We start from the raw sequence: 22,263 nt of genomic DNA on the forward strand, positions 1-22,263 counted from the left end.
ACTCTTTTTGTGCAATAGGGGTGTGTGTGTGTGTGTGTATGGAGAGAGAGAGAAAGTATACACCAAAATATTAATAGTTTGAATTATGAGTCAGGACCACAGCTGAAGTTTATCTTTTTTTTTAAAAGAAGATTTTATTTATTAATTTTTAGAGAGAGAGGAAAGGAGGGAGAAAGAGAGGGAGAGAAACATCCAACATGCCCAATAGGGGTACCTGGCCGGCAACCCAGACATGTGCCCTGACCAGGATCGAATTGGTGACATTTTGTTTTAAGAGACGATGCCCAACCCACTGAGCATTGTCAGGGCAAGCTTATCTTTTGATTTCTCTATAATAAACCTGAGGGGTAGTATGACAGTATGGTGGTCAACTAGAGCCAGCCTCCTGGGTTCAAGTCCCAGCTCTGCCACTGACTGCCTTGGCGACCTTGGACAAGTCCCTTAACACTTCTGAGCCTCAGTTCATGTATCAATAAATGGGGGTACTAGCTCTTAACTTATAAAATGGTTGTTGAGTATTAAGTTAGCTACTATTACATGCAAAGTTGTTAGCACCATTCCTATAGTAAACACTAAAAACTAGTTACTCTTGTTATGTAGTTAAGAAGTCCAAAAGAAAAATCTGTTAAATATATTGGAAATAGGTGTCTTTCTTGGTCAAGTAGGTGTAGTAGTCATCAATAAATAAGCTATTATTAAGATAAACTGTTTTCCTCTAACACTGGGAAACATCTGAGAAAACGACAGAGAAGGTTCCTATTCCCCTGAAGCTTCCACGCTAGCGGCAGACACAGATGATAAACAGGTGCTGTGAGGGTAAAACGATCAGGAAGGGCAGAGAGCCAACCAAAGGGCTGGCGAAGAGGAGCAGGTAGGGGAAAACAGTGAGTGCAAGGTCTTGCAATGGAGAGGAAGTGTCTAAACCAAAAGAAGACGCTGTGACTGGAGCGAGGGAGACTGCGGTGCAGTCAGAGCTGAGAACCGCGGCTCAGCTTTCACACCAGGGCGGACCCACATCCACCTGCAGTGTGGTCTCAGGCAAGCCACTCCCCTCTCTGAGTAGTCTCTGTCTTCTCTGATAATATTGAACTTAACAAGGTTGCAGGGTCAAAAGAAATGTTAGTGGAAGCGCTTTGCAAACGACCGTTTGCAGCAGTACCAAAAATACAACCAGCTGAGAAGGACGTGAGGCGCGCTCGGCTGCGAACCGCGGAGCCTCGCTGGCGGGCGCGTGCGCGACAGCCGCTCGAGCCTGGGGGAGGTCGAATTCAGACTCCGGATCCGCCTCTGCTGGATTCCCGGCCCCTCCCACTTCCGCGGGTACCCAACCGAACGTCGCCTGCGCGCTGACGTCAGGCGCGTGCCCCTGTCCGGCAGCCGAGGAGACCCCGCGCAGTGCTGCCAACGCCCCGGCGGAGAAGCTGAGGTGAGTGCGGGGCCCGAGGCTCCCCGCGGGCGCGGCATCTCAGCTGCACTGTCTTTACCGCCACCCCCGGCCTTCTCCGGTCCGTGGCGACACTCCGCTTTTGGGTCCCCGGGAAGCCTGGGAGCGCGGGTCTCAGTGTTGGGGGGGCGGCCGGCTCGCGCGACGCCGTCCGGGCGAGCGCGGGTCCGGGTTCTGTGGAGGAACGGAGGGTAGGCGGTCCCGGCGGGGAAGGCGAGGAGCGCCCGTCCCGCAGAGGGGAGTGCTGCCCGGGCCCGGGGTCCCGGCCTGAGGGCGCGGGCGGGGCCGGGCTGTCAACGGGCAGCGGCGGAAGGAAGGGGTCACACCCATCCCGGCCGCTCGGGCTCCCCTCCCCCCTGGCCGGCCCCGCTGGCCTCGCGGGCAGGCGGCAGGCTGGGGCGCCGTGGGTCTCCGTGGGCCTCAGCCACGCAGCCGCTCGCGGGCGCCGGGGCTGAGCGGGAGTGTCTGTGGTTCGGTCGCCCGGGGTGGGTCAGCCCCCTGTGCCAAGGGATTCAACTTCCTGCTTCGCCGGGCGCCGCCGCGGACATTTTGCGGCGGGCGGGGGGAGGGGAGCGGAATTGATAGCCCGGCGGCGGAGTGGCGGTCCGGGAGGGGGCGGCTCGCGGGCTGCTCCGGGCTGTGCCTGCGACCTGCTCCCCTCGGTAGCCTTGACTCTCGACGCTGGCAAGGCTGGGTCCGGGTGGGGTGGGTCTGATCGCCGCTTCTCCAGTCCCTTTATTCCTGCTTTAGGCTGAGTTCCTAGTACCATTTCCGTTTGCTTCTCCAACTCTTTATCTCCCTGCCTATGCAGCTGAAGCTTCCCTTTCTGAAAGTTACCTAACCACCTCTCGAAACTGCCGTCTGCCGCTTTCTTAATTCTTTATATTGGGGGGAAATTTTCTTTGTTCGTTTGTTTTTTTCCTCCCCTTTAAGTCCAAGAGAAATGCAGTGTGGAAGATTACGTCATCGCAATATAAGGGATGAAAGTTTTAACTCCTGCAAGTCAGGGACTCACCAAATTAAGACAGCTTTTTGCAGTCTTAGTTGGATATCCCGCATGCTTCCCAACGCATCGTATTCAGAGATCTTTTCAAATCCTGGTCGTCTCAAATGCACCTAAAAGCCAGGAAGGTTTAAAATCGCAAGATGGGTTGGTGCCAGGCATTAAAGCGTAAGACAACACCTTCCACAGCCACTTTCGGAGGCAGTGCCTTTAAAGATCCCTTTGTACTCGAATGCAGTGAATTTATTTGTGGAAGCATCTCTGATCCAGAGTGACTTCCCCAGACTGTTTAATGTCTCCCGGGTGACTTAATGATGCAGAGTGCAAACCTCAGTTGACCCACGTGTGCTTTTTGTGACAAGGGAAAAGAGAATCAGTTTGTTTTCCCCCTAATCTTTGCTCGCTAGACACTTTTAGTTTTGTAATTAAAAACCAGTTTTGGATTTTTTATTAAAAAAGCTGAAGTAACGTTTTCAGACCTTTGGGATCACAGTATTTGTTCCCCAGAACGTTAGGTACATCCTTCATGGATTACAGGGTATAGTAGCACAGAAAAATGTTAGCATTGTAAAGCAAATGAGATCCGCCCTGACCCGTGTAGCTCAGTTGGTTGGGTGTCTTTCCCCAAAGCAAGGGATCACCAGTTCATCCCCACTTGGGGCACATGCCTGGGTTGTGGGGCGTGCAAGAGAAGCAACCCATCAATGTTTCTCGCCCTCTAATTCTCCCTTCCCCTCTAAAAATAAATGAAATTTTAAAGCAAATGAGACCCAATTCTGTAATGCGTTGTAAGATTAGTTCTTGTTGGAACAAGTTCTTTGCTGTTATTTCTCATTTGTATAGAGAATAAATTGCTTGTTAAGAAATACTTTACCCTGGCTGATGTGGCTCAGTACTGGTGTGGCTTTGGTTGAGTGCCAGCCTGCGAACCAAAGGGCTGCTGGTTCGATTCCTAGTTAGGGGCATATGCCTGGGTTGTGGGCCACCTTCCCTGTAGGGGACCTGTGAGGGGCAACCACGTATTGATGTTTCTCTCCCTCTTTTTCCCCCTCCCTCTCTCTCTAAAAATAAGTCAATAAAATCTTTTGAAAAAATTTAAAAAAGAAACACTTTAAAGAAGTGGTAGGTTTAAACTGGCTTTCTGTAGAGAGTAGGTGTTGTAGATTAATTAGATAGGTGTGGAGTTCGGATCTTCTGAAATATGTTTGCCATAATTTATCTTGTTTTAGTGTAAAAATGGAATACTTGTCTGCTCCCTTATTTCTTGAGTCTTCTATATTTAAGAAGTTTCAATATACATACATCAATTTATATCATTCCTCTTAAAATATAGCAGAATAGTTTTGAGTTTACAGTGTTTAGACTGAGGCAGTGAGGTAAAAGATTGGTAATTAACTGAGTAATAAAAATGAGGTCTTCCAGTAATTTCTTCAAGACCTAAAAGGTATCATTTCCTCTTAAAATGTTTTCACGTAATAATGAGCAGTTATACTCAGTTAAACCTAATTTTTTTTGGAAGATAGGTGTTACAGCCTAGGGTATTCTGGGGGCTTAAATCAAATATCAGTGAGATTCTTAAAGCCCACTGAGACCAAGTGTTGACTGTTTTGTAACACCAAGATTTGTTTTCTTATATTTAGATAATTTCCACTTAAAATTTTATGGTCTATTAGAAAAACATTTCTAGTTATTTTTAAAAAAGATTTTAATTTATTTTTAGAGAGATGGGAAAGGAGGGAGAAGGAGAGAGAAACATTGATGTGTCAGAGAAACATTGATTGGTTGACTGCCTCTGGCAAACCCCCCAGCTGCGGGCCTGGCCTGTAACCCAGGCAGGTGCCCTGACTGGGAGTTGAACCAGCAACCTTTCAGTCTGCAGGCAGGTGCTCAGTCCACTGAGCCAGACCAGCCTGGGCTCTAGTTATTTTTAGAATGGTTGCTCTAATAAAACATATTAATCCAAGACCTTTCACATTTGGAAAACTTTGAAGTACAATTTACTATGCCTGTTTGGGACTAGTATTTATAGGTATTCTTGGAAGTAAAAGTCATAATGTACTTTTATTTGTAGATAAATTTTAAATGCATTTCTTCATTGTTTAGGGTCTTTTGAAAGCACAAGAAACAATGAGGAGCATTTCAGGCTACAGGCTAGCAGGAGAAGGAGGGCTTAATATTGTGTTAACTTATTTTCCATAAATCTATATATCGTGCTATATCAAAGGGCTTCATTCTAGACTTTCAGTATTCAATATTTTCTTCCAAATCTAGTAGTTTCCTTCATTAGAATGTAGGTTCTATGAAGGCAGGACTTTGATCTCTAGGAATGTTTGTCGAATGAATTTGATGATGTTTTGAGGGTTAACTTCTCTTCCTGCATATTCTGTAGGCCTGTGTACTACTGTGTTTCCTGAGACTTATTTTGTGCTTGCTTAGCCTTATCCATATTTGGGCTCATTGAAATGATGATTACTAATCTATTTTTGTTTGACTGTGTCCATCTGTTTATGCCAGTATCTTTGCAGCTTTTTTATCTGGACAGTTTACTATTGCTTAGAAAATCTTTTCTGATGATCAGTTCTTCTACTCCTAAAAATTATTCAGACTAAAAATTATTCAGACTTTAATGTTTGTTTTATTCCTCTATTTCATTGTTAGCAAATAGCAGCTTATTTTTGCCACTTCTCCTTTACTCAACAGTATCAGATTCCTGGTCATGTTATGCTTTGTCCTTTACCAGTTTCTACTTTTAGTTACTCATCCCTTCAGTCCAAAATATTTTTGCTAAAGCAGTTTTCATTACTTGCCATTTTAGCTATGTCTGCCACTGCTGCTGTTGTAAGTCCTGGATGTCCTAATTGCTCCTGGGACATTGGCCTGCAACTAACTGCTTAGTTCATGAAGTGAAATCAGGTGTTTTGCCGCCAAAATGGTGTACTGTTGAACAATTTTTTTAGGAAAATATTTTTTTCTCAAATATTTAGCTGTTATGCTGAAGTCCTGCACAGTTTCTAACATAGCAAAAAACTACGTATTGTTAAGTCATGGTATTCACAAAGCATCACTGGTCTGTCACTTGAAGAGAACCTTGTTGCTCTCTCTGCTTTAACACTACACTTTAACACATACAGTTTTCTCCAGAGCAAGCCATTATGATTTGGCATTTTTATTCTGCTGTTGTGTGTTCTTGAGAAAAATACTACCAGTATAGTGATTAACAGTGTAGACTCTGAAACTGCATTGTCTGGGTTCAGATTGTGGCTTTGCCATTTATTAGCTATGTGCAATCCAAGTAATGTCTTTGTGACTCAGGTTTACCTTCTGTAAAATAGGGCTAGGAATAGTCCCTACCTTGCAGTGTTATGAGAATCAAATCAGGTACATAGTACATGCTCTGTAGGTGTTGGCTCTTGTTATTATCACAGCTTCTCTTAGGCCCCGACTTTTGAGAAGCTGTCTGCATTTTCCCTAGACATCAACATTTTAATAACCCTTTTCCCAGGTTAATCTCATGAAACCATTACAATTATTAAGTGAAGTGGAAATTGTTGGCTGCTTTAATTATTTTTGTCCATCATTTTAATGAGTATCTTAGAAGCAAAGATGTAAGCTTCCAGGTATGCATTGTATGGTCCGTATGGTCTATGGACCAAGCAGCATAAGCATCACTTTGGGGCTCATTAGAAATCTCAGGCTCCATCCCAGTCCTACTGAATCTGAATCTGCATTTTAACAAGATCCCCACATGATTTTTAGGCGCATAAAATTTGGAGCACCTCTTTGGGACTGCTAAAGTGATGTCTTAAGAAATTTCAGTAACAGTGTTGAGTGTTTTATTCTTAATTTTCCCCCTACTTAATTAGGTATACCTGGTTCCTTTTAGGCAGTGCACCAGACTTTATTGCAAAGATCATATCTTAAAGGATATGGGAAACCTATTTGGTTTTTAAAGGAGTTAGTTTCTTGTCTATTGTGTAGAACCACCTTATGTCTACACATTATCAGGAACAAATGTGTTTAGTTATTAAAATGCAGTTGCCCACTTAGTAATAAGTGGATAAATCTTAAACTCTAGTACATCAGTTACACATTTGAACTCAAATGCCATTTTATTGGAAACTAATTTTTATGAAGATAATAATTTATATAGTTGTTGGTCATGAAAACGGGAAATACAAAATTGGCATTTTGCTGGTCAAATGTAAAAAGTTTTATGCTTTCTTTAAAATAAACCATAGCCGTGGATGGGTAGTTCAGTTGGTTAGAGTGTTGTCCTGATACGCCAAGGTTGTGGGTTCAATCCCCAGTCAAGGCACATACAAGAATCAACCAATGAATAAGTGGAACAAGAGATTGATGTTCTCTCTCCCCTTTCCTCTCTCTCTTTAAAATGAATAAATAAACAATCCATATCTCCAATCTCAAGGGAAGATATTAGAAGCAAAAATCTAGTCGGTTTTAGCTGCCATATTGAAAAATTACTGATATTTTTTAAGGACTGGATTGATTTTTCCTCTGATAACTTTTCCTTTTTTTTATTAAACTATTTGGAGTGGGGGAAGTTCAGCATTGCTGTTGCTTTGCAGTGTATGCTCTAGAGGAGTGTCTCCTAACCCTTTTGAAATCAAGGCAGACATAGAAAATGCCACACCGTAGTGAATGGATGAGGCTGCTTTTGGCTGATTGGAGGTGCTGCAGACTCCAGGAGAGCTGGAGGATCAGTCTCAGGCACACCCTTGTCCATTCTCTGTGTCCCAAGTGGCAGTATAAAGCCATCTGCTATTGGAAGTTAAACTGCATCCATCCTTTTCAGCTAAAAAGATTATCGCTGTTTGCTACTCCTTGTCAATACAGGAGAAATTGGGGACAGAGTAGATGAGCAAATGAAACGAGGGAGAGATGGAGGCAAAACAGAAGAATACTGTGTTAATTAGTGTTAAGGAGTATGAGAAGAGGATACATTTTATAGCAGAAAGCATAAGCAAGATCTCAGATAAAATCCATTGGCTTTATTGATTGGCACTTTAAGAATATTTTGTACATATTTTGGTTTGCTTTTAAGTGTTTAAAAGCAGAGAATACTGGGAAATAAAGAATGAAGTTTCGTAAAGGATTAAATTAATATCTGTGGCTTCAGGGTTTTTCATTATAATACACCTTCTCTAGAGCTACTAGTGTTTGTTTCATCAGCTGAGTGGTATTTGAGAGCTCAAATTTGGAATCTTACAAAGTAGAATTGAATTATCTATATTGCTTATTACTTTCTCAGAAAATCGTATTTTTATTGTAGAGCTTAAGATTAATAGTAAGATTTTAAAACAAATTATTAGATTTTAAAATGTAAATTTTCAATTATCTGGTAACTAGGAAAATGGATAGTTACTGTGAATATTAGAGTGCTAAGGTTTAAGTCACCATCTGATATCCTCATTTGTTTTAAAAAGTGTACAAATAGTATAAATAGTATACAATGTAAGCTATGGAAATGTTTGAGTTATTTCAGGTCATATTATTTATTAGTTTTGCTCATCTTAGGGGCAAAGGGAATATTAGATCATTCTAAGATTTTATAAACCATAGAGATGGGGGTAGGGGGCAATTTTTAATTTTAAGAGTAATGCCTGTCTTTCTCTAGTGTTTAAGAATACCTGAAAGATGTTTTCATGGGGAAGGGTGTCAGATTAATTAGGAACCCTACTTGTTATATCCCCATCTTGGAATTAATATGTATTATGTATGTTTATTAAAGGCTCTGAGGAATTAGATTGTCAGAATTTTTTTTAAAAATTTATTTTTCAACTACAGTAGATATTCAGTATTATTTTATATTAGTTTCGGGTATACAGCATAGTGGTTAGACAATCAGTTGATTGATACAAAGTGATCCCCCCAATATTTAATACCCACCTGGCACCATACATAGTTATTACAATATCACAATATTAAAATACCTGTGCTGTATTTTACATCTCTATGACTATTTTGTAGCTACCAATTTGTACTTCTTAATCCCCAGAGAATCTGTTTAATTCAGTGTTTTTTAAACTTGTCTTATGGAGCTCTCCCTTCCCCCCATGGAGGATTCTTTAAAGTTTTGAGAAAATGGACTGGGAGACACTGGTGTCTGGTGATTTATTAATCTCTGTTTGGTTCAAAGGCTGTTGGTGTGGCCAAACAATGTTTGCTATGGGTAGAAAAATGGGAAACATTTTCTCAAGTTCCTGTGGTAGGTGAATGGTAGAGACTTCAGCAATGGCTGTGGATTATCCTCTCTTGCTGTGGTCTGAGCCCCATTCAGAAGTTGTATAGAAATGGCTAATTTGCAATTTCTTGGGATGAAACTGAGCATTTATGTACATGATACATATTTGAGGTATTTCAATTAAAACTGGGGCAAGGTATTGGAAGGGAAATATTAGGGACTAGGGAAGTGATTATCCAGTGGCTGCAAGGGAAGCTCCTGAAATGGAGGCACCCTCTCCAGTTTCCTCTGTTCTTGGATCAGTGATTCTAGTTTGTGTATTTTGTTGTTTTCCAATATTCTGAAAAGCATACAGTGATTTCAAATTTTTAATGCTCTGAAAGTCATATAATACTTAACTGTTTCATCTGTGGTCCAAAAAAATTTTTTTAAAGATTTTATTTACTTACTTTTCAGAGAGAGGAAAAGGGAGGGAGAAAGAGAAGGAGAGAAACATCATAGAGAAACATCGATGTGTTGCTTCTCACATGCCCCCAACAGGGCGACCTGGCCCTCAGCCCATGCATGTGCCCTGACTGGAACCAAACTAACAACCTTTTGGTTTGCAGGCGGGTTCTGAGACCACTGAACCACACTACCCAGGTATAGTCTCTCTTTTTAAAATATGGTGAGATGATTCCTTACCAACATTAAAAAAAAGTCCTCCAGAAATCTAAGAAAGAAACCTAAGACAAGCAGCTTTTAAAATAGCTAATCAATCGCGAAGATTTTTGTGAAGACCTAGTTTCTGGATATAATTCTCTGGCAATTATGTGATCCTTAAATTCATTGTACACTATTTTAATAGATTTAAATTTGAATGAATTGTTTCAAATTTGAGGCTTTTAAAAAAAAAATCCTCACCCAAGGACATACTTACTGATTTTAGAAAGAGAGGAAGGGAGGGAGAGAGAGACAGAGAGAAACATTGATTCCAGAGAGAAACATTGATCAGATACCTTTTGGTCATGCCTGACAGGGGACTGAACCTGCAACCTAGGCGTGTGCCCTAATCAGGAATTGAACCTGGGACCCTTAGGTTTACAGAACAACACTGCAACCTAGTTGAGCCACACTGGCCAGCTCTGGAGGCATATTTAATTATAAAACCATTGAATGTAAGATTGCTTACATTAACTGTTTTACTCTGGTCCTGTTGTAAACACAATACGATACTATGTATACTTTCAGGGGATCCTGCTTTATCTAAGAGAGTGTTGTCCTTTTTTGCTAGTTTAAAAGTCGGTAGAATTGTGCATTCTTAGAACAGAATAGAGTTGCTCATGATGATAGAGTATTCCCCAAAATGATGCTGAGTGGCTTCAAACACTTGGTTTTAACTACTTTAGCTAGTTCAGACTGTGGATTTGACCTGTCTTAGAAATAGGCCTTTTCTTTTTCACAAATATCCAGATGGTAATAGGAGAGGGTTTAGGACCCTAAAGGATAGTAATGAGAGGGTTTAGGAGTGTAAAGGATCCATTAAAGGATATTCTGAGTCTGAAGAACATGTTTTTGACTTGCTGCATTTCTAATCCATGCTATATTATTAATTTATGAATTCAACAAATCTCTTGAATGTGCTATGTGAAGATCACTGTTCTAGATGTTGGGGAGGTATCAGTGAATAAAACAGACCAAAACAAATCTCTGTTCCCATGAAATTTACATACTAGTCTATGAGTTGGAGATTAGTGGGAAGAAATGAAGGGGAGGAAGATGAGGGAGGGGTGGAATACAGTGACGTTCTTAGGGGATTGGTAGAACTTGGGTTGCATTTAAAAAATAAGGTAGTCAGCTCTGACTGGTATAGCTCAGTGGGTTGCTGGTTCGATTCCCCATCAGAGCACATGCCTGGATTGCAGGCAAGGTCCCTGAGTGGGGGCATGCCAGAGGCAACTGATCCGATGTTTCTTACACTTATGGTTCTCTCCCTTTCTCCCTCCTTCCCTCTCTCTCTAAAAATAAATAAAATCTTGAAAAATAAAGGTAGTCAGAGTTGTTCTAGTTCCATATTGACATTTGAGCTAAGATCTATAGGGGATCTAAGGTTTATAGGGGATGTACCTGAGCTATTGTGGCAAGAGAATTTTAGGTAGGAGGTACAGCTGTAATCACTTTTTATCAGTGACAAGTACTGTTATGCTTACTTTTTCTTTCAAGATTGGAAAGGAGGGAGAGAAACATCAGTGTGTGAGAGAGACAACGGTTGGTTGCCTCTCACATGCCCCAACTGGGCATCCGGCCTGCAAACCAGGCATATGCCCTGACTGGGAATCAAACTGGTGACCTTTGAGTTCACAGGCCAGCACTCAATCCACTGAGCACCAGCCAGGGCATTTTTTCTTTTTTAAATCTTCACCTGAGGATATGTTTTATTGATTTTTAGGGGGGAGGGGTGGTGGAGAGAGACAGACAGACATTGATGTGGGAGAGAAGCATCAATTTGTTGCCTTCCTGTATCTCCCTTATGTGCTCCAACTGAGGATCGAGCCTGCAACTCAGGTAGGTACCCCGTCTTGAGAGGGATTGAGCCCACAACCTCTTGGTATATGGGGTGACACTCCAACCAACTGAGCCACCTGGCCAGGGCTATTATGCTTACTTTTATATGAAATCTTTAAAAATAGGCATTAAGCAAACGTATTTCATAATACATCTAGAATACCATTATAGGAGCTTAGTTTCCTAAAATATGGTGTATATGAGTAATTTCCATATCAAACAGTTGGTAGTTACGGCAGAAGTTTGTGCTTTGCTGCTGGTGTCCTTGGTTTTTAAGTATGCTTGAAAAGGCAGATTTGTTGCCAACATGTATTGGTTATTTTTTAGTTTTCGCAACTCTATCTCAGTTGTTTTGTTTCTCTCAATCTCTTGTAGTGGATAGAACTATACAATTACTCACTCTGAAACATCTGCAGCCGTGCCAGCTGTACTGTATGGATGTAGACTTTGGTGCAACTGTTATAGCATCTCCTATTATACTTTGTCCAATTATTTATTCAAGTACACAGTTGAATGCTTCTGTATATGTTTACCCCATTAGCAATTGATTTTACATCAAAATTGGTAGACTGCTTTGATTTAGAATTTTGGTAAACTTGTTTTATAAAAAATGATTTGTGACTTATAGAACAGATTGTGAGAATCTGAATGTAGTGACTTTGGCCTCATTGGATACAACAAAGAAATTCTAAAAGATCACGGTTAGTTTGGTAGTTGGTATTTCATCTGATATAGTGTGTGTGGCCTAGGTAGTATAGTGACTGACTGACTTTGTTTTTTTGCTGCAAATGTGTGCTTGTGTGTAGGATTTCTGATACAGGCCGGCACATGATTTCATCACTGATTAACTTAGGACAGAATTTGTTTACTGATTTGGAAACGGCTGTTTCCTTACAAGAATACCTTAAGAACATAATAGATTCCTTCTAAATTCTGTATTTTTCTGTGGTACAAACTTACTCTCTAATGTCCTAGACTAAAATACTTCCTCATAACTTACCACCTTTTTAAACCCACACTCCACCTCCAAACCGGTCAACTATTTCTTTTCTCTTTCATGCTACTACCCCTAGTTCAGGTCTTTCAGTTAGTTCTTAGATTATTAAAGTAGTTTCATAGCTGAGTTTCTTTACTTTATCTGGTTACCTTTGACAGTATACCTTGGAAAAAGTTACAAGGTTGATATTCCTAAAAAAAACCCCACCCAAAACCTGTTGATTATGGGTAAGAAAGAAATGGTAGCCTCCTGCTCACCACCCAGATTAAATTAAAACTTTTCTGCCTAGTTTTCAGAGTCTTTATTGACTTGGACTTAGCCGTTTTTGTCTTGTTTGTTCGTTCCACTTTGCAGGTTGGCAATACTTACGCCTTTCTTGTGATACCATGTCTAACTAGAGACTAACTAGAGGTGCATTTTCACATTTTTCTAGACCACTCTCATGTTTATTATTCTTTTGAAAAACTGTGGCACTTGAAGTGTAATTTTATGGTGATCAGACCCCTAAAATCGTGCTAGCCTTTTCTGCCTGTAACCAGTAAATTATGCAAGCTGACGTAGGTCAAGCTTTCTGGCATAGTGTTGGCAGAGTGGGCATTCAGTAAATTATTGAAATGTTTTCAAGACCTTTGAAGGCAGAGTTTCTGTCTTTCTCAATTTAATGTTATAATAAACATTGAGATACCTTACTGACTTTATAGTTAATAGAGTTCTTTCTTGGAAGAACAGAAGCCTGTTTTAACATGCTTAAGGTCCTAACCTATGTCCTGATACAGTGAAGTTGGATAAGACCTGTTAGGTGCTTGAACTTGTTCTTTAACACACACATGCACACATGTGTGCCAGGACAGCTGCTGTCAAACTCTTTGCATTTGTTTTTTACACATTAGAACACAAAATCTTAACAGTTAGTGGTAGTATGTTTTTAATAACATTGTGTTGCTATATTGGTAGTCTTCACAGCTTTTTTACAGTATACAGCATTTCATCCTTTGATATATTGTTACTGAATCATTTTTTGTTGTCGTTGCATTACTCTTCTAATGTTATAGAATTTCATTGTTTCTTGGTAAAGTATTGGGTTGGCCAAAAAGTCCATTTAGTTTTTTCCATAAAATAAAAGGCATATTTTGCCCTGGCTGGTATAGCTCAGTGGATTGAGCATGGGCTGTGAACCAAAGGGTCACCACTTTGATTCTTAGTCAGGGCACATGCCTGGGTTGTGGGCCAGGTTCCCAGTGGGGGCCATGTGAGAGGCAACCACACATTGATGTTTTTCTCCCACTTTCTCCCTCCCTTCCCCTCTCAAAAAATAAATAAATTCTTTTTTAAAAAGGCATTTTTAATTTTCACCAATAACTTTATTGATTTGGATATTTTGAGTATGTCGGCTGTCTCCCACAATTGGCTTCTAGTGGGTAGATGCCAGGGATGCTGCTAAACATCTGATGCATAAGACCAGCCCCACAGCAAAGAATTATGTGGGCAAAATGTCAGTAGTGCCAAGAAACTTTGCAAACCACTTTTGACATGTTCTCCATTCACTGCACATCTTTTTTATGTGTGTTTAAGTTGCATTTTTACCTTTCTTGGAATATAAAGCATAATATGCCAAAAATGTTGCATATTTTTCTTCCAATCTTCAATATTAAAGTAGCTGCATGAAAATCCACCAATTCTGGTAAGTTTTTTTTAAATGCACACTGATATGACAGTCTACTGATAACACAATCTGACAAAGTTGTTTTAAATGAAGTTAAAGACAGCTAAGCTCTACTAGAGCCATCGTATGGAAGAAAACTAACTGAACTTTTTGGCCAACCCAGTACCTTAATTACTTCTTAAGGGCCTTATCTCCAACTACAGTCGGTCATATTCTGAGGTACTGGGGGTTAGGACTTCAACTCATCAATATTGGGGGATCACAATTCAGTCTATAATAGGCACTCTAGCTCATTCTTTCTAATAGTTGTGTAATGTTCCTTTATATTATAACCTAGGTTACCAGTCCCCTATTGGTGCACATGTAGGTAGTCTATCTTACTCCTACAAGCAGTGCTTATAGTAAATATCCTTGTGCTGACCTCTTTGCATACATGGAGAAAGTCTTAGAAATGGAATTGCCAGGTCAAAGAATGTACATGGTAAATTTTGGTAGGTATTGGCCTAGACATGGAGGTCTTGTTTATAATTGTTTCTGACTTTTTTTGAAAGTAAATATTTGTCTTGTGTGTTATGTTCTAATCTTAAAACCCCATTGTTTTCAGGGGTACACGAATGGCTTTTACTTAGCCCTTTGATATGGAGTATTGCCTAGACAATCAGATTCTAAATTGACTGCTTATCTGGGTGACTTCACAGTGATAAAAAGAGCTCAGATTTGAGTAATAAGTGCTGTATAGAGGAATAACTCAGTGATTGTTACAGCCTATGATGTTAATTCTGTTTTACAAATGGAGAAATAGTGTTTTTTAAAAATTTTATTTCTTTATTTTTAGAGAAAAGGGAAGGGAGGGAGACAGGGAGGAGAGAAACATCAGTGTGTGAGAGACATATTTTATACACCCCCCCAACGGAATTGAACCCGTGACCTTTCAGGTCTCAGGCTAGTGCTCAATCCACTGAGCCATACCAGCCAGAGTGAGAAACAGTCTTAAAGAGGTTATATAGCTTGCCCAGAGTCACACAGGAGGGGGGTATGAGCTGAGGGCTGCTTGACTTGAAAGCTTCTGTGCTTGGTTGCTGCTTATTTTCTTCTTTGGGCATATTAGAGACTTGATGAATATTTGTTGTATGATTAAGTAATATTTTTTTGTGTCTTCTTAAAATAAAGGCTGTTTTACAACCCTTTTTATAACATTCCAAATCCTCTGGTTACAAATAAGTTTTTTTTAAACTGTTCTTTGAGATCAGAGAGCAGGGATTTCAAAAAGGATGTTCAAGGTAGCAAATAAATCTGTCAAGTAGAAGCACAGGATTTTTTTCTGAGTTTCCTCTTAATTATGGTGTTCAGATGCTTTCATTTAACTATGGCAGTGCTAATCTTTAATCATAGGGCCATTTCTGATTTGCGAGTTTTTAATTGGGATAAGAATAAGGTGCCGTATTAGGTGTTTACTCTGTGCCGGGTGATATATTAATTGCTTTATATACATTACCTCATTTCTCTTCACCTCAGTTTTTTGAGTTAGATGTTACTGTATAGATGACAAAATTAATGTATAGAAGTGAAGAGCCAGGACCCACACAATGAAGTGGAGCTAAGATTGGAACCCATATATGCTTTACAAATCCAATGCTTTTTTTCATGTTATTACTTTAGTCTACAAAGTTTTTAAAAAAATATTTAAAATTTTATGTTTTCTTGCACTTAATATATGTTCAGTATTAGGTGCCTTGGGAGGGAGATAAAGAAATACAAGCCTAGTTTTTCTCTCTGCGGGTCTATATTAAATAAGAACAAGCACATGTAAATAAAAAGAGCATGATTAAGTAGTCACTTTTTTAAAAAGATTTTATTTATTTATTTTTAGAGAGGGGAAGGGAGAGAGAAAGAGAAAGGGAGAAACATCCATGTGTGGTTGTACTCCCTACTGGGGACCTGGCTCGCAACCCAGGCATGTGCCCTAACTGGGAATCAAACTAGCAACCCTGTGATTTGCAGGCTGGCACTCAATCCACTGACCCACATCAGCCAGGTCTAGTAGTCACTTTTGTTGATTCATTTATTCGGTGAGCACTTATGTGTCCAGCATTAAGCTATTAAGCACTTATAGCAGAGTCCCTGCCTTTATAGAGATTTTCTTATTTTTTTGTCTGTCTCCTTTGGTGCAGTAACAAATACACAAGATAATTATAGATTATGACCATACTTTAGAAGAAATAAACAGGGTAATATGATAGAAGTAAGGAGGGAGGAGGGGGTTGGATATTCTGAGTAGTATGCTTAGGGAGGATTTCTTTCAACTGTTTTTGTTTTTTTTATTTTATTGTACTCCCTCCCACCCCATTACTATTTAGTCCCCTTATAGGGAGGATTTTCTGAGGATGATTTGAGCTGGAATCTGAAGGATGAGAAGCAAACAGCCTTCAGAGTTTATTGAGGAATATAAAGAGGTATGTGTAGCCAGAGCACAGAGAGTGAAGGAGAGAGAAGCATGAAATACAAGATCAAAGAGACAAGGACCTTGTCATGGGAGTTCAGGATTTGGGCAGTTTTTAATTTTTAAAAATATTTATTTATTTTTAAAGGTGGGGAGAAAAGGGAGAGACACATCACTGTGTGAGAGAGAAATATCCATCACCTCTTTGCATGTCCCCAACAGGGGCCTAGCCTGCAACTCAGGCATGTGCCCTGACCGAAAATTGAACTGGCAACCCTTTGGTTTGTGGGATGATGCCCAGCCCATCGAGCCACACCTCAAGGGTGTTAGGCAGTTTTTGATAGCTGGAATAGTTAGGGAAGGAATCTCAGATAAGGTGGGATTTTGAGATGGAAGTTAAGATACAGGTAGGATGAGTTGTAAGGTCAGATATCTGTGGTGTGGAGAGATGATGTGAAAAAGTCATAGACTTTGAAATAAACTTGTATTGGATAATTTAAATAGTATCAGGCAATTGACAATCAATTAACAATTGATTAGATGGGCAGAGTAAGACACAAGGAAACTGGTATCTGTATTACTTTGACATTCTGAGTGAATACCAGTGTTTGTAAGATTATTTCCTGTTTATTGAGGACTCTGGGAACAAATGATAGAGTTTAAAAAGAACTGTCTTCATGTGGCTTGTTCTGTGTTTGCCTGACTGAAGTCTGGAGTTGGAGAAGAATGTCAGGATACATGGGCGTTAACATTCTGGTTTTGGGACAATTAAGGGATATTTCAAGTCCTAAAAAGATTCTCATTTTTTATTTTATTTTTTATTTTTTTTAAGTAATATTAGGTCAGCTAATAACCATTAAGCTCTTTTGAATTTTGTTTGAAGCCAAAATTCTTTTTCAAGGTTTAAAAACATTCCTTTTACAATGTGCCATTTGTCTTGGGGAGAACGGTAACTGTGGTGGAGTTGTAGTAGGATTCCTGATGTTTAGCTGGCAGCCGGTCAATAATAATGATAATAGAGTTTTATAGGTTCCTTAAATCTACACTCAAGGACCCCAGAAAAATAGAGACTAGTTCTGAGATTCTCAAAGGGTATTTGGATCCCTAAAGCATTTAAGAACCTAGGAAGTAGGGGTTTTGGTGTTGCTCTGTGGCCGAGTGATAGGTACTGGGAAAGAGCCTAGAAGGTACACCTTATTTAACAATTTATTTTCCTTATGATTGGCAGAATCATGTGTTACATTTTTTTCTTTATCATTAGAGAGAGGGGAAGGGAGGGAGGTAGACAGGGAGAGAAACATCATTGTGTGGCTGCCTCTCACACGCCCATCACTGGGGACCTGGCCCACAATCCAGGCATGTGCCCCGACTGGGCATCAAACCAGTGACCCTTTACTTCACAGTCCGACTCTCAATCCACTGAGCCACACCAGCCAGGGCTCATGTGTTACACTTTAAGTTGCTCAGCCCCAACTCTATGTTCTGGTACAAATGAACTTCATTATTAAGGAGGAATAGTGTTTAGTTATTGGTGCAAAATAACTTTTCTAGCCACTTTGGATAGCAAAATGGTATTAATAGCCTCTTAGCTGCCATAGTGATTTGACATAGGATAGAGAAACATCTCCTGCGTAGTTACTTCTGTGGTGTTGAGGCTGGCATTGTATATATTGCAAAACCAAAGTCTCTTCCCTGGTCACCTGCTTCCTCCTCATCTGGTGACATTTTAATACATGAAGTTATTCATTAATAATACATGTCAAATGCTTTGCAGAATAGTGAATGAAATTGAAACTTTACTCTTTTGTATTGATAGCTCTATATTTGACTACAGTTTTAGTAAGAGCAGTAAGTACTGTAATTATTTTGGAAATACAAAAATTATATGCTTATTTTTAAGTGGGTTGGAATTGTTGATGTTTTAAGACTTATACTGACTCAAAAGTGCCTTTAAATCATTTAAGCAAGATTAATAGCTAACATTTACTAATCATTTACTGTTTGACAGGCACTATTTTAAATTACTTTAAAAATAAGATTTTACTTATTTTTAGAGAGAGGGGCAAGGAGGGAGAAAGAGAGGGAGAGAAATAACGATGTGAGAGAGAAACATCAATCTGTGGCCTCTCGTTCCCACTCTGACTGGGGACTGAACACGCAACCCAGGTATGTGCCCTGACCAGGAATCGAACCAGCAAGCTTTCGCTTTGTAGGACAGCTCCCAACTGAGTCACACCAGTCAGGGTAAATTCTTCACATGTATTATCTTAGTCAACTTACTCTGTGAGGAAGGTAGTACTATGTTCAATTTTTAGATAAGGGATACTGAGCCACAGAGAATGTTAAATAACTTGCCAAAGGTCACATAGCTAGAGTGGTAGAACCAGTCTGACTTCTGAACCAGTGCTCTTAACAGGGGACCCACAACCAGTTGCCAACAGATTGCTGAGCTGTCAAGCCAGGAAGCCTGAGAAATGGAAGATTTGTGGGTATATAGAAGGGGGAAGAGCAAACTCTTTTTTACTAATTGTATGTTCCCTTTCCCAAATAAAACTCAGTAGTTTGTCTGCAGGGTCCCCTGAAGAAACAGGAACTCAACGTGTTTCTTCCTCTTCTGCCTTCCTCTTTGCAGTGCAGGCGGCTGTCATGGGTATATACTTGCCACACCATTTGCAATGGATCATGTTTGTTTTTATTAATGTCACTTCTCAGGCGAGGTAGTATAGTTTAGTGTTTTAGAGCGGGAGTTTTGAGAGACTTGCTTTGGTTTAAATTTTGGTTCTACTGTTTACTGGCTCATTAATCTTGGCCTAGTTTCTTAACTTCATCAAGCCTCATTTTTCTTACCTGTAAAATAGGGATAATATAGTATACATCTCATAGGGTTGTTGGGAGGATGAAACGTATGAATATATGTAATATGTTTAGAACAGTATGTGGCACATAGTAAGTGCTAAATAAGTGTTTGCTACTCTCACTATTAATTTGAAAACACTTTTGGGTTGAAATACCTCTGAGAAATACTAGTTCATAATCTTTCAATATTCAGTGTGAGTTTTTCATTACTGAATATGTAAAATGCCTGCGTGATACAGCTAACTTATATTGATAATTTGAATTCTACCTAGAGCAGGGGTGTCAAACTCATTTTCACCAGGGGCCATATCAGCCTTGTGGTTGCCTTCAAAGGGGTGAATATAATTTCAACTCCTTAACAGTTAAGGAATAGTTACATTTATACAGTCCTAAAATTATTTCAGCCCTTTGAAGGCAACCTCAAGGCTGCTGTGGACCCTGGCGAAAATGAGTTTGACACCCCTGACCTAGGGAGACTTTTAGGTTACCTAAAATGCCAGTAATGTTTATCTTTGTTTTGATCTTATGTTACTGGTATTTCTTCTCTTGCTGTCATATAGGAAAGTGGTTCTCAAACTTCATTGGGCATTAGAATTACATAGGGATTGGTGAATTCTGACTTATTAGATGTGGGATGAGGCCCAGGAATCTGAATTGTTAATAAACCCAGTCCAGGGTGATTCTGATTTTGGTGTTGGTGGTCTGAGGTGATAATTTTGAAATTGCTGGCAGGAAAAGTATAACAGGAAAGAAATTATAAAAGGTAATACCTGTCAGATTTTTGTTAGTTTACATGTAGGCAGTGATGATTTGTAAACTAAAAAAGCATTTAATTTGGGATTTAAAGATAGTGATAGAGTCTGTTCTCCTACCTAAATTATTGTTACTATCTGTTAGTTAACTTGGTTTTATGGACTACTCTATAGATACAAAAGTAGTACAGGAAATACAGAAAGAAATAATGAGTCTTCAGGTGAAGAAGAAATATGTGGGTGGATTTCTTGTTTTTTGTGTCATTAAGTAGCAGTAAATATATTCAGTTCATTTTAACCTGTTTTTGGTGTGCCTGCTATGTGCAAAGCATGAAAAGTTTGACTAGATAGTTCACCAAAGAGAGAAAGAAGTACAGTATAAGTTTTGACCCACTGTATGAAAATAGAATGTGGTAGGAATGATGTAATTAACACGGTAGGTAGAGGAATTCATGTATATTATGTGCTACAAGCCAGGTCTTTTCGGATAGCATTACTTAATCTTCATAACAGATGTGTGAGGTTTTGATATCATTAGTTCTGTGTTACAAATGATAAATTTGAGGCAAAAGTAGGTTAGGAAACTTGCCCAGGTCCCTAGTAAGGCTGCATAGTGATTAAAACCAGTGTTCTCCTGACTTGAAAGGTAGGAGTTATTATTTTTATGTATTACATTTATGTATTTTGGATCATCTTTCTAGTTTATTAGGCAGGACGACACACAAGATGGGCCCAGTTGGCTTGGGGGCTGTTTTTCCTGCTCTGAATAGAAAAGATAACAGATTTCTAAGTTTTCAAAGTAATAATGCTTGTCTAATGATCTAGCCAAACTGTATGCAGAGCATATTTCTCTTATACAAATTCTATTTACCTGTAATCTTCCATTGGAAAATCTTAAAAAGCTCTCTCAGCAAATTTGGTATCTAGTTGTAATTAATTTGTGCTTAACAATGCAGAAATATTTTTCCCTGGTTATAAGACATCTTTTAGTTTGTTGGTTATTCAAATTGATCTGTAATTTAGTTGTAATTTCAGTTTAGAACTGTGAGGAGGTGAGTGTAACTTCTTCCTACTTTGCTGCCATGGATGGATTAAGAGATCTTGGATGGATCTCTCAAGAGCATAGAAATATTTTTAAAAATTATTGTCATAGGATAAAACTGATGAGCCAGTTTGAAATGTTGTTACCACTGTGCCTAAACTTATATCGTAGATTTCTTCTAGTACAAATTGTGTTATATCTGTATGCTTTCAATAGTTGGAAGTTTCTTGGTGGCCAGAATGATCTCATTTTTAACATTTTCTTATTTACTGGTATCAGAGAGAGAGAGAGAGGTACTGCATTTAAGATTTCTACTACATAAAGAACTGCTACAGTATTTTAAGACTGTTCTTTGTTGAATGGTCTCCTGAAGACAGTTTGTACTTTGATGGAATTTCCAGATGTATCTGTTTAAATTATTTGTTCTTTAATAGAGTTGTTAATGATAGCTTTCTTTGGAATATTTTAGAAAAGTTCTAACTTTCTCTGTCACAGCTTATAAAAGTTTGTGATTTATCCATGTGGCAGTCATATTCATTGCTTTAATCAGGGAAACCCTTTATCTCAAATTCTTCTTTCTTATTTCCTAGGAAATTTTAATGAAAATTTCAAGAAACAGTAGCTTAACAACAACAACAACAAAAAATAAAAATGATAGTTCTTCCCTCACTAGAAGTCAAGTTTATAAGTAGCCTATTGATTTTGTATTTGCTTATTAGTATGGGTTATATGTCTTAAAAGTGAATATCAGATACAAAATGAAGACAAGGAACTTTATATTTAAGGATGACAATTAATTTGACTTCAACCACAATTAAAACTTAAAAACAGCATTTATCTTAGATACTTATGAGACCAAACCACAAAAGTGGTCAAGTTTACTACCAAATATTAATACAATTTTATGGGTTCTAAGACATTTTCTCCCACATTTAACACCTCTGAATTAGGGTGTATTTTAAAATCATTGTCTTAGAGTCTGTGAAAGATAGTAATCAGGATTTCAGTTCTGCTTCTGTGACCATCCAAAGTACTAGGGACTTAATGAGAGAGGTTTCTTTCTTTCCTGTGTAAAAGTCCTAGAAGGCAAATCCAGGGTTGGCTCCTCCTATTGTGTTATCCTTTTTTAAAAAAAGGTTTTATTTATTTACTTTTTAAGTGAGGGGGAGGGAGGGAGAAAGAGAGGTAAAAAAACATCAGTGTGTGGTTGCCTCTGGCATGCCCCCAACTGGGGACCTGGCCCGCAACCCACGCATGTGCCCTGACTGGGAATAGAATCGGTGACCTTTCAGTTCCCAGGCTGGCACTCATTCCACGGAG

General features: G+C 39.3%; 1 protein-coding gene across 6 annotated transcripts in view; it reads left to right on the forward strand.

Moving 5' to 3' along the window:
• Window positions 1-1,311: 1,311 nt before the first annotated feature.
• The window catches only part of CDC42 (cell division cycle 42), a 44,859-nt gene continuing 23,907 nt past the window's right edge, over window positions 1,312-22,263 (forward strand). The window contains exon 1 of one of the 6 annotated variants that reach the window (XM_024554347.3): window positions 1,312-1,426. The gene's annotated coding sequence lies outside the window, so the exon portion shown is untranslated. Of the gene's footprint in view, window positions 1,506-1,906; window positions 1,930-11,169; window positions 11,194-18,436; window positions 18,460-22,263 lie in introns of those variants that run through there. The other 5 variants (XM_024554345.3, XM_024554346.3, XM_053920307.1 and 2 more) reach the window with 5 other exon arrangements.

The sequence above is a fragment of the Desmodus rotundus genome, chromosome 3, assembly GCF_022682495.2.
Source record: "Desmodus rotundus isolate HL8 chromosome 3, HLdesRot8A.1, whole genome shotgun sequence".
In the NCBI taxonomy this organism is placed as follows: Eukaryota; Metazoa; Chordata; class Mammalia; order Chiroptera; family Phyllostomidae; genus Desmodus; species Desmodus rotundus.